General features: G+C 40.7%; 1 protein-coding gene across 2 annotated transcripts in view; it reads left to right on the top strand.

Annotated features, from left to right (window-relative positions):
• Positions 1–11,361: 11,361 nt before the first annotated feature.
• Positions 11,362–13,588, top strand: part of LOC124616682 — a 64,921-nt gene continuing 62,694 nt past the window's right edge. Inside the window, exon 1 of one of the 2 annotated variants that reach the window (XM_047145014.1) lies at positions 11,362–11,586. The gene's annotated coding sequence lies outside the window, so the exon portion shown is untranslated. The other variant, XM_047145015.1, reaches the window with a different exon arrangement.

Below are 13,588 nucleotides of genomic sequence, written 5' to 3'. Positions count from 1 at the left end.
TACTAAGAACAGACTGATGGCGAGTGTATGGGTAGTCCTCTATCAAATGTGGTGGCCAACATGTACATGGAAGTTTTCGAGAAGAAGGCACTGGACTCAGCATCGCTAGAACCGATCGTCTTTTACAGATACGTTGACGATACAGTCGTCATTTGGCCTCACAGCAACGCCTGAATTCTGTCAACAGCCAAATTCAGTTCACCATGGAGCTGGAGCAAAATAGTCTTCTGCCATTCTTGGATGTCCTGGTATGGAGAAATCTGGACAGACCGCTAGTATAAAGCGTCTGTCGGAAGAAAACTCAATGGATCACCGTCTTCATGCCTCTAGCTGTCATTACCCATCACAAAGGAAGGGAGTGATAAACACGCTGGTCCACAGCGCTCGTGTGATCTCCAGCGAAGAAGGAATAAAACCTGAACGGGATCCCCTCAAGGACGATTTCCAGAAAAACAGCTATAGCGATGGCCTAGTTCGACATGCCTTCAAGCGAAAGACCATATTAACGCTAACACCCGATAACGACCAACCGAAAAAGATAGCCTACATTCCACACACGGGCAACGTATCTGGAAAAGTCGGTAGAATTTTACGACGACAAAATATCAAATGTGAGTACCACCCACAAGCAAAGACCAAATCCATTTTAGGGACGATCTGGGCTATGGTTCAAATGGCTCTGAGCACTATGGGACTTAACATCTGTGGTCATCAGTCCCCTAGAACTTAGAACTAATTAAACCTAACTAACCTAAGGACATCACACACATCCATGCCCGAGGCAGGATTCGAACCTGCGACCGTAGCGGCCACGTCGTTCCAGACTGAAGCGCCTTTAACGGCACGGCGGACGGTCTGGGACTCTGGAAATCTGGACTGTATAAAATACAAATGGTTCAAATGGCTCTGAGCACTATGCGACTTAACTTCTGAGGTCATCAGTCGCCTAGAACTTAGAACCAATTAAACCTAACTAACCTAAGGACATCACACACATCCATGCTCGAGGCAGGATTCGAACCTGCGACCGTAGCGGTCGCTCGGCTCCAGACTGTAGCGCCTAGAACCGCACGGCCACTCCGGCCGGCTGTATAAAATACAATGCGAGTGTGGAAAAGAATGAGTCGGACAAACCATTCTCACAAATGAAGGAAGGTGCACGGAACAGAAAACGCACACTGACCTCCAGCAGCCTGCAAGATCAGCAAATTGCTGAACATTCACTTGAAATCAACCACAAAATGAAATACAAAGACACAAACCATTCTACAGAACACATCCCCCTATTGGGGACTGGATGCACAAGAAGGCTTAGAAATCCCCACTCGATTCCCGAGTTGGACGTACACCAGCCCCTCCCCCCCCCCCCCCCCTCCCTCTCGCGGCCGGCATATCGCACGGTCAAGTCAGTGGGTGACTAGTCCAGGATGTTAGTCGGTAAGTGTAACTTGATGACGATGGCACGTTACGCTGTAGAAAATTCGTTCTACAATTATCAATAAATCCAGCTGCATGCCCGAGAGACTTTCAAGCATTGGAAACTTATTTTTCATGCCGCTCCGCTCATGTGCTATACTTTGTACCAAACAATGTAGATCACGCGGATTGGCAGCAACGGAAACTTCCGAATGAACTTCGGCGCTTGAGCTCAATAAGGATCACAGTTCACATGTGGCAAAAGTTCCATCAGGTTTGTTGTGAACTCGTGAGAAACTGTTTTGTGACATCAGATAACCATGCCACACTGGGCGTCCTGAAAATGTAGTGAACTGTGAATTTCTTCTCTCTGCTGTCAGACGTGACATGATGAGCGGATGACTGACGCAGTTACCCCACATTAGGAGCCAACAATTATTTGATATCAATAATGAAATGAATTCAAGCACAAATGGTTCGTAACTAACGGGTTCATGTATGAATGAAAAGATTGCATATGTGATCAAAACATTAAAGAAATGTGTTTTTTTGTCCTGTTCACAAAACAAAACCAAATTATAAGTCTAAGGGCCGATTTGACTGGACGTGGACACGACTCAGTTATTAAGGGGAAGGAGGAGGGGAGGAATCGTCTCACCATTATTCGTTATCGTTCGTCGTATACTGCAGTCGGCGGCAGGCGCTGTGAAGGTACGGCCCGTCGCCTCGGAGCTGTGCGGCGCGAGCCGGCTGCCCACATCAGCAATCGCGGCGTTGCGGCGGGTCCCACGTACAACCTCAGCATTGTCTGACAGTTGTCGTTTGCGTGGCCGAAGCTGTGCTATCGCGGCGTCGGAAGGCGTATGTTGGCGACGGTGGACGAGTGCCTATGTTCTCTCGCTTTGTAAGTTTATTTGTCCGTCGCTGACATAGAAGATCGCAAACCTTCTATCCTTCCCGTCTGGGCAAGCTGCCCAGTGACTAGGGTACATGAAAAGCTTGCTGGGACAGGTTAAATGCTAGTTACGATGAAGTCGATAATTCGATTGTAATATTGACATTTAATTTTGATATTTCCCATAATTGACAAAAATTACGAAAACGTGATATTTTTTGACCACCCACACGCTCCTGAGTATGGCATATTAACTAATTTGCAATTACATGCCCCAATTACCGACAGCTACACTGTTAAACACTCGGCACCTCACAAGGATAGTTACAAGACCAAGAATACTAGGTAAGTTCTTGGAAATGGTTAAGCGTTGGTGAAAATCATGCTTCTGAGCACACACAGAGTTCTAAGCGCAGAACTCAGCATGGAACGCGCGTTGGTGCAGTGCTGCGATACAGACCGTTTGTCTCCCGCGCTGAACCTCGTCGTGTAGACCCCCCCCCCAAAAAAAAAAAAAAAAAAAAAAAAAAAAAAAAAAAAAAAAAAAAAAAAACGATAATTCGGATGGCTGTGCCGTCTCCGAATCACAGTACTCCTAGTCTGAGGTAATCTCAATTGAAAGTTGCTTCTCAAACTTCCACCCGACAGGACAGCACAAATCCTGCAAGTTAGAAATCAGACGCCCACTTTCTTTTGACAAAATCCGTAACTCGAATACGAAAAAAATCCCTCTCTGCACTATTCTGCCCAGAGGCACAATTCACGTCTTAGATCTCGTGGGATGCGTCCTACATCGCCGACGTCCAAGTCGAAGTCCACTCCCTTCGAAGACGATGGCCAAGAAGCCGTCTCCAAGTCCGTACCGCTCAATGACTGAAGGCGAAGTCCTCTTTCTCCACAATTCTCCCGTCTTCCACGCGTACGAAAACGCGGCGCAAGAATACTCATTTTCAGCCAATGTCGAACGCCCCAACATCGCCGAAATCCCTCCAACGTCATTTCTGAGATTCTGCCCAATGATCGTGTGGTCCTATCGCCCCTAGGCAAGCGAAAATCCCGTCTTCGCCACGTGCTTGTCAGCACAGGTGGCTCCGAAGGCCTGGCTGGCTTCCCCCAAAGGCGCCGTATTGTCCCGCGTTTCCGGTTTACGCTATTTGCCGGCCACGGCGGCCCGGCTAGCTACGGCCAGCTGCAGACTTAGGCTATATTCTACAATTCTCAGCTTCGACGCTTTCCACCAACGCTTTAAGTTTGTAACTTAATCATGCAGACATGCAGGGAATACTACTCGAGAGCGCCTCATATTCATCATAAGTCAATAAAGTCATGACCTGATGCCCTTGCCAGTCCCATTATTATTAATACTGATGTTGACAAGCTAATGTGTAAGTGCCCAAATCCTAGCACCTTACAGTTACTGCAGTGTCTCAGCCACTTCCCCTTCTCGCTTCTCATCTATCTCTCGGCCCAACTCTTCTTCCAAACATTATTCCCTTCGGCGTTGTCATTGGCGGACGAAATTTTCAATGTAGCCCAATGACAGATCGCTGTTTCATCGCCACGCCACTCCGTACAGGGTGGAAATTTTCTGTCTGGCGTAAGCTGGCGTGTGCCTCGTGAATTGGCATCTTTCTCACGATTTCACATTCTTAAGATATTTTCCTGCATTCCGAAGCTGTTGGGAGAGCAGCTACACAACACTTCTTTATAACCGCTCTCTCTGCGTGAGCCCTGGGCAGACTCATATTTGGACTCCGTCTCAGAGTCTGCTGGCGTCCATCATTTACAAGGAATGTCCTCACTGTCGAGAAAAAATATCTTCTTATGAATGCTGGCTTCTTTCACACGCCTCCCTGCGCCATTTTCCGCGCTTTTTGCACGCAGTTCCCTGTGCCCGTGGGGTGCTGGAATTGTCGGCACATACCTGCTTTTTAAGGCAGGTAAAGTGATTGCCGCCACGCCAGAAGAACTCAGATGCCTTCGCGCGTACAGTCTTGGCGTTCCGTCCTAATGGCTGCAGGTGTCCATCAGCTCTCGGCACGCTTCTCGTTGTCAGACAGGCCCTTCGCATCGTGGGCTCCTTGAGCGAGGGACGTCGGCCCCAGCTTCCCGCTGTATTCTTGCAAAATGACTGCAACTGGGGGCTTGCCCCAGGGTGTCCGGCTGGGCCGCTCGCGGCGCGTTGGAGAAAGTGGCCATTGTCGGACGTATTACAAGTTGATATGCTACCGTAGGGGGAAGCTGAGTGTGCCATCTCCCCCCCCTCCCTGTTCTCAAACCATACTATCCTCTGGTTTAAATTACCAATACCGACCAGGGATGTTTATTTCCTGCTCATTGGTTATGTAAAATTTCACTTTTAATTTAAGTTTCTGGAGCTATATACTGTACAGGAAGTATTAATACATCTACTATTTTAGCATTAACATGTTTGCTGGTTAATTTTGGAAGAAGGCGTTATGTATTTAAACATTTCAAACTGAATCGTCATTCTCGTGCAGTCATTGTTGCTTTCACACCCTAAGCTGCAACGTCCGTTACTTGTGACCTTGCAAGGCAAGTAGCATTGTTAGTGAGATGAGGGTGTTCAGGCCAAGAACTACTGAATTTCATCATGTCACGCCAAACAAAGCAAAGTTCCATCAGTCCTTAAGAACAGTGCGTTACCGTAAACGAGAGCGAACATTTACAATCAGAAAAAAGTTGTGCTAAAAGAGTTAAAAACAAAATGGTAATGGTGCTGCTAACTGAGAGACAGATAGCGAATCTTCATGGACTGAAAACTGTGAGACGAATCAAGGTAGGAATTGGAGTAACAGTGGCTTTAAATTATAGTAGGAAATTGTGATGCTTCATTGTGTTTTCAAAACTATCAAAAGACTAAGTCGTGGTTGTCTGCAAATGGCAAAATTTAGTAATATACACAGTGTGTCCAGAAGTTCGTGAACTTAAAGTGGAAAGCATGGAACGTGAGCCTGTCGATAACCCGTTTTTAGCTGGTGTTTCTGCCAATAATGCCAAAAAGCTAAAAGATAAAATCAACGTTCATGCAAAGTCCGTATCACAGATGAAATGCGTAGAAATGGCAAAGAAGAGCAAAGTTTAGAAAAATCCGTGAGTGAAAGTGGAAAGTTGTGGAGAAAGTAACGTCAAGAAAAAGTAATCGCAAGTGCTATGTTGCTCAGTTATGCTTATGTAGTAGCTAAAGAGAAATTATCATTCAAATCATATCCCGCTGTAATCGAACTACAAAAGTTTAATCAGTCGGTAATACGCTTCATTCTGACCATGCATGCCGAAATATCATTATGTTTACAGAGGAAAAAATAAAAAACAATCTTGTTCACTTCCTCACAGAATCGGGTACAAGGTCTAGTGCCATGATGGACGAAAGTACAATGATTTCCAATAAAACCTGTTTAATAATATATGTACATTCGCCCTTTGACGGAGTTGCAATTTTTCTCGACATTGTCGGATTAGAAAGTGGGACAGGAGAAAGTATTTTCAGTACACTGTTAGCAGCTCTTGAAAAGTCTAACATTAAATACGACGTACTAAGATAACATCTCTTAGGTATTGCAACAGATGGTGCATCAGCGATGCTTGAACCTTACAAAGACGTAGTCGCTACGCTGCATACTCATTTACATAAGAAATTGATTGCCTTGCTTTGTATGAACCACAAAATGGAACTAGCTGTCCATGAGATATGACTGATGTGACTTTTTCAGATTCCTTATATTCTGTGTTTTCTCAAAGTCCCAATAATCAGAGACTACTACAGGGTGTTTCATAAGAATTATCCTCTCAGCTACTGAAAACAGGCTTTGTTTTTCACGTACGTTGGGCTGCTTCGCCATTTCATGCTATTCGAGTTCTTCTTGAAAATCACAGTTCTCTTGTCCGTCGTTTTGAAAAACTAAATCATGACGGTTCCCGATCAGTTCATGGCAGATCTAAATTTGAAGGGCTGCTAAAATATCTCGCGAAATGGTTGTTTATAATGGAATTAGTGGTGCTTTATGAGGCCCTAGAAACTCTGCAAGTATTATCATTCCTTATGCAAAACAGAAACTCTTCAGTCCTGAAAGCAGAACAAGAAATTGACATGGCTATAAATCTCTTGACACACTGAAAAGAAATGCCTTGATGTGAATTGCGATGATAGTACAAGAGTTAGAGGAAAAGTGTTCATTCAAAGGAGTCATAATTAAAGAGACATCTTGGGACAAGTATAACAAATTTTAAACACTTCAGAAGAAATTTTTCAGGCTTTGGTAGACAATAAAAAAAAACGCTTTGCAGCTGTATTATATTCAGAAACATGGCCTTCAGATGACTATGAACGTGTTTTTTATGGGTGACATGTCAATTCCTTTTTATGTAAGAAGGTGCATTTTAAAATAAGTGAACGCATGTGTGTGCCACTAGTCAAAGATTTTCGAATCTATAAAGAAAATCCTCAACACATACCCACTTATGTGGAAGAACTTTTGAACGCAGTTGAAATTATACCTACAGCTGAATGTGAACACAGATTTAGCGCCATGAGTCTAACACTGTTTGATCTGAGAAACCATTTACGAATTATGACACTTTCAAATCTACTTTTTACTTCAGTAAATGGTCCTTCACTGTATTGCTTCGATGCAGAAAAATTTGCAGCAAGATGACTCAAGTCTCATACAATAGTGCCCCTGACAAATCAACCGACAAGCACTCTAATTCGTTTAGTCTTTTCAACAGCACTCTGTAAGTTAAAATGACAAGTGTATACTATAGTATGATTTGTAAATAAGCTTTATCAATGATGTGTTTTTAAGATGCATCAAGAAGATAATCACAAATTATATATAGGTAATTGAAGGGCTTTATATACTAGAAAAAGTGTGTACTACACTTGCCATATAATGTGTAAATATATATACTGCATAACCTACTAAGACATACTGCCTGTGGTAAAAGTGCAAATCGCACACTTAGTGAAGGGACGTGTGAGGAATTATTTTTACTTACATACTGCCAACTTAGTGCATGCACCTCGCAGTGATCGTAAACTGTGATATATGAGAGGTGCGACAATAAAGTAATGAGACTGATTTTCTTTGCAAGATGTGGCAACCCTGCAGGCGTGGACGACCATCAACATCACGGACAGATGTCAACTTGGCCAGGGTGCGTGAATTCTTACGATCTGATCGAAGATTATCTGTGAAAATGATTGCAGAAGAACTGAACATCGATCGAGAAACGGTTGGTCTAACAATAACTGAAGATCTTCGTATGAGAAAGATTTGTGCATAAATGGTCCCCAAAAATCTCACACCACAACAGCGAGAAACACGGAAAAATGTGGTAGCCGATCTGTTAGAGCAAACAGAATTTAATCCAGAACTGTTGAGCCATGTTATTACTGGCGATGAAAGTTGGTTTTTTCAGTAAGATCCAGAGACAAAACGCCAAAGCTGGCAATGGTACTCAAAGGGATCACCCAGGCCAAAAAAAGCTCACGTCAGTCAAAAGTGAAATGCATGCTTGTGTTCTTCTATGATTCCAAGAGAATTGTTCATAAAGAGTGGGTGCCTCCTGGACAAACAGTTAACCAATATTACTACAAAGAAATTTTAGAAAGACTTCATTAAAGAGTTTCTCATGTCCATGCCAACATTGCTGATGATTGAATTCTGTATCACGGTAATGCGCCATCCCATACTGCTCTGTCAGTATAGCAATTTTTAACCTCAAAACAAATTTCAGTACTACCACAGCCACCTTATTCACCAGATATCGCTCATTGCGACTTTTTTCTATTTCAAAGAGTCAAAACGGCAGTCAAGGGACATCATTTTCAAACAACACAATATGTCCAAAAAGCTGTGATGAGGGTCTTGGTGGATATTGCAGAAGAGGAATGCCAGAAATGTTACCATCAATGGCAGAAGCGCTGGAAAAAGTGTGTGCAATCAGAAGGGAACTACTTTGAAGGAGACAACACTAAACTTGACTAAAACGGTAAGTAGCATTTTTTTTCACATCAGTCTCATTACTTTATTGTCGCATCTCGTATATTATAAACGAAAGTGCATGATAGTGCTTCAAAAGCGGTACTTATTTGCAGCAAAGATTGTAATATTAAATTAAGGCTTTAATTTACTCGTGTTGAGTTCGTAGGGGCAATCTGTAGTGATTACTTGGGAGAAGAAGAACTTCCTAGCCGAGATCGCTATAAAAAAAACTTTATTGTAGACAAACCGTATCAGTAAAACTAAGTTACCATTTTCAGATCTGTCATAAAATAACAAGACGTGCTACAAACTTATACAAAGAATGCAACATCCCTTCATAAAGGTTATACCAAACATCTTGTGCCATCTACACATAAAATCTTTCCATTCAATTTTCAGATACATAAAACATGAAATAAGCGATGTGTTCACATGTAAAAATTACAATTGTTATGTACATCAAAATTCGCCAAAACATCCTTCCCACAACATAACATGTCATACCTACCTGGGCGCCACAAGACTAACTGAAAATGGCTAATGCATGAGATGAACTGACCACAAGCACCTCAGATGTCGCTGCAGTACATAACTTCTATAAGCGAAAGTCAAATACGCTATTTAAAAACAACCATGATTTCAAATACATAAATATAATTTTCTTCTGAAATGTTTATAAAATATTTTTGAAAACCGCTGCAGACGTCCGTGCGCCCAGTCTGTGATGCAGACTGTAATATTGTTCTTGAAGGTTTTCCATTGGTATCCTACGTAGTATTCATGACCATGATGTAGGCTACCACATCACCTAATTTTCTGATGCACTAAATATGATGCGTTCACCATAATGGCCTAATTTTTAAATTGGTTGAGCTAATTTTAGGTTGAGCACCACTGTATTTTGAATTTAATAATTTACTAAAATTTTTTTAGCAACTAATGTACATTCTGTTTCTTATAATAAATTTAAATTTTTTTATATTTCTTTTGAAATTATGCTTGTCACTTTCTAAGCGATACTGTCAAAAAACGGTACTTGCAGTTTTGTAATGAGGCAATGCAAGTATTGCAAATACATTGTATACGGTTTCTTAGCGGTATTCAAAAATACGTTATAAACATTTCAGAAAAAATTTTATGTATGTGTATTTCGAATCATGGTTGTTTTTAAATTACGTATTTGACTTTCACTTATAAAACCTATGCACTACAGTGACACATGTGCTTGTGGTCAGTTCATCTCACACTTAGCTATTGACCATCAGACTTGTGGTTCACTGGTAGGTATGACGCATTATTTCATGGGAAGATGTTTTGGCGAATTGTAAGGTACATAGTAATTGTAATTTTGGCATGCAAACGCATTTCTTGTTTCATGTTTTATTGACCTGGAAATCCAATGTCTGCACTTACAACGTAGTGATGAATAAACATCGATAGTACAACAATAATATCGAAACTATCGACGTCTGGTAAAAACTATCAATACTAATCCAAAAGGAACAAACAGTTTTTCAAGTACTGCGTAGATGTAGACATCACGAGGATGAAACTCATAGAAGGACTTCCGATAACAAGATCTTGGTTCGCTGCCAGGCCACTTGGAGCGCAGCAAGTTTATGAATCCATCTAACTTTCTTATTAGCTGACTAAGAGTCTTCCATGTTGGTTTTCTTTTCGTAGTTAACGGGAGTTGGTTTAACACATTGTGTTTCTAATTACGACTTCTTGTGTGTATTGCACTCTTTCAATTGCGTTGTAAGTATGGTGCTCGTATTCTGGCTGCGCTCCGCTCGCATCCGTAATACCCGGTCTCATAAATGATTCCATATTATATATATATATATATATATATATATATATATATATATATATATATATATGTATATGTATATTGAACTAGTTTCTCCACCCAATATTACGAATGAAAGCAAAGATTAAGCACAATACTATCAACATATTTACAATACAATTGAAAGAGTGCAATACACTTAAGAAGTGGTTTAATCAAGAACATAATTTCCACTTGGTAACAGCGACATTGACGAAACTCCACATTGGGTTTTACAATTAATAAATAAACTTTACTACCAGAACACACATTAAATATAAATGAAAAATGTTATCATCGAGTACTTGCATTTCGCAAACCAAGAATACAGATAATCGTACTATATTTTTCAGTATTCAAACTACTGCAAGCCACTGGGAGCGATACTATCGGTCTCTGTTTCCGTATCGCCTTGCACTTTTATATCTTGGTGTTCTGTAGTAGACATTGTTTACACAGGTATAGCTGTCACTGTCACATTGAATGAACTCTGTAGTGTTGCCCATGATAAACTCGTGATCTCAAAAAAATGCGATATTGATCTCACTCCATTCTTCACTTCCTTTTGAGATCACTAGGCATTATCAGATGATTTCAGGCACGTTTTCCATTAAAGTAACAATAATGGTAGACATATAATAGGTACTCAAGGCTTACTGCCTTTTCTAAAAATTAGGGTCATGGTTGTAACCACTTGACAGATATACTTTTGGTCTTATTACACCCCCTTGTCCATCGTAGAACTATTATTGTTTAAGCAGATGGCTCATTAAACGAACGAAAACTGCGAAGCATGAAATAAAAATTCCGAAGAAAGCGTTTTGCACTTTACAATTACAAAATATTTATGTTTTAAGTATTTCAAATAAAACAGGTAATGCATTTTGGAGAAAAGTATTTCAAATGCAAAATAAAAACAGGTACCTATATTTTGGATTTTTTATTTGCTTTACAAACACATTATTTCACAGAATTGACATCTCTGCTTAAAACTGTTCAAATATACCAAAAACTGCGAAAAAAAGTCTAAAATCAGTGACAACTTGATGAAAGCCAGGACTGGACTGCCGAGTGCATTGTGCCAGCAGAACCCCCCTGCCGGTAATTTGAGTGCTCCGCCAACTGCCGCTCAGCCGAGTGCACCCGAGAGCATCCGAAGGAGGCCGAAGCTGGTATGAACTTTTGCCGCCGAGGCATGTCATTTCCGCAAACTTATCCTATCGTTGCCGAATACTGGCACTCCACAGCTAGCATAGTGATGATCAAAGCTGGTTCTAAGTTATTGAGATCGCCGTATTATTGTGTAGTCTTTTGTTGCATTATTCCCGTAATATCTTGTGGAAAGTTATCAAGTTAGATAGAGCCTATCTCTTCAGAGACATCACTAGCGCAGAAGTTGGCAAACTGTTCATGGTTCATCTGCGCCCTCTGCTTTCGTGAGTAAATAAGGTTAACGTTGACCGTTAACTAAATAAATCTCATCAATCGCCCAGCCAGTCTCTCGTTGTGAAAGACATTACAGTGATACTTCTTTCATTAATTATAGTATTTGACTGGCAGTTACATCCGTCTTTCCATGAGAAAAATTATGTTGAAGCATTCTTTCAGTCTCAGCTTGAAGTGTCATTAGCGTAATTTTAATACCCGTGAACAACGGGAAGACATGTGGAAAAGTTAACGATAAACAGCGTTGCAGAAATGAATGCTTTTTTTCCTCAAGACGGCGGAATGTCGCGAAGACATCGCAAGCGGACGACTACTTTCCCTTCACCCTTTCTACTACATTAACACTGATTACATTAATTCAAGCTGACATCAGCCAGACAGATGGTATGGTCTTGCGTTCTCCCACCTTTGACTTCAAGCCATATATGAAGAGATCTACAGATAACAATTTTATTTGCACTCCGAACCACGATGCAACAACATTAGGCCTACGAGTCGTAAATAATATTAAACAGTCCCCAACAAAAGAAGGCTGAGAAGTGAACCGAACATGTTCGTGTACGTAAATGCAATGTAATTAAATGAATTACAGTTCTGTAATGTCATTTATAAATTACAACATACCTTACGTAAAGTTATAAAACTTAAACGTCGATATGAGTTATCAGCTAAGAAACCATAAATGCTTAAGTACCGGTGAACGAGGACACATACACACAGAGAGAGAGAGAGAGAGAGAGCTGTCAGTGTTTGGAAAGAATTTGCTGAGAAGATACACTAGTACCTGCATTCGCACGGAATTCAGGGAAAAACAGGATTCTTTGTTCTGACAAGTAGATCGTAATTTGAAACTAACATCTTTTATTCTTCCGTTCCAAGTATTGTACGGGTGTCGTTTAGTTTGTCAAGAAGCCATATAGTACATCACATTGATTATATTCAGTCATTTAATATATGTCTTCTCGAAGTATGCTGTACATTTTCATTTCCTTTGGCTACCAGTACTTATTAGCCGTATTACACCACGCTGTTGTGGTCCAGATTCAGGGATTCAATATAATTTAACTCACTTTTGGCAACTACTAATGGTCCTGAATCAACTGATAGTGTGTGTACTATTATAAAACCATCTGTGTACAGTGTTTGCAGTGGCTGGGAATGAGAAATCAATTAGTTGTGTAGCATTAGCCCATTTCTTTATTAAATAACTTATTTGTAAAACAGTATTTTACACTAGGGGCAAACACAATACAGCAGCACCGTTTTAAACAGAGCAGGTTTATATTTGGGAGGATAGAGGCCCAAGTCTTCATCCAACCATCGTGATTCCTAAACAATTTCTGTCAAATGCCAGAATGGGTCCTACTATAAGGCCACTGCTGACTGTCCCATCCTTCAGATACTAGACCTGTAGGTTTGTAAGAGCCTGGATATATGAATTGCTTTATTTTTCTTTTTCTTAAATTGTTATATCAAGACATGTCTGATATTCTAGTAGAAGAGAACTGCAGATGAATAAAGCTGCTACAACAACAGCATCAACTACTATTACTATTGTGCTGCTGCTGTTGTTATTACTACTACTGCTGCTAATATAACAACATTAGTGCAGTTGACACTGTCGGTTTCACATAATGGCAAAAAAGAAAAAAAAATTGAAGATGGAACATTAGACCAACTGAACAAACCTTGGGCCCAGAATCGATTGACCTTTCTGGGGAATATCCAGGCTTAACATATTAGGAGCTTTTGTGTACTTAATCTATGATGTAAGTCAGCTTGAACATTCTGTTTCAGTCGGATGGACATTTAAATTTTGTCTTCTGTTTATCATTTTTGGTTATCAGGTGAAATGGTTTCAACATAAATGGAAATCCGTATGTGCCAGTGGTTTTTATGAGGAATTTTTAAGCAATTACCAATTGGTCTAATCGATCAGAAGGTAATAAGTGTTTGGGCACAGCGAGAGAGATACAATTTATCAATTTCATG

Source organism: Schistocerca americana, chromosome 5 (genome assembly GCF_021461395.2).
Source record: "Schistocerca americana isolate TAMUIC-IGC-003095 chromosome 5, iqSchAmer2.1, whole genome shotgun sequence".
Taxonomy (NCBI): Eukaryota; Metazoa; Arthropoda; class Insecta; order Orthoptera; family Acrididae; genus Schistocerca; species Schistocerca americana.
The sequence above is the reverse complement of the archived record's forward strand: the minus strand, read 5'-3'. Positions and strand labels throughout refer to the sequence as shown.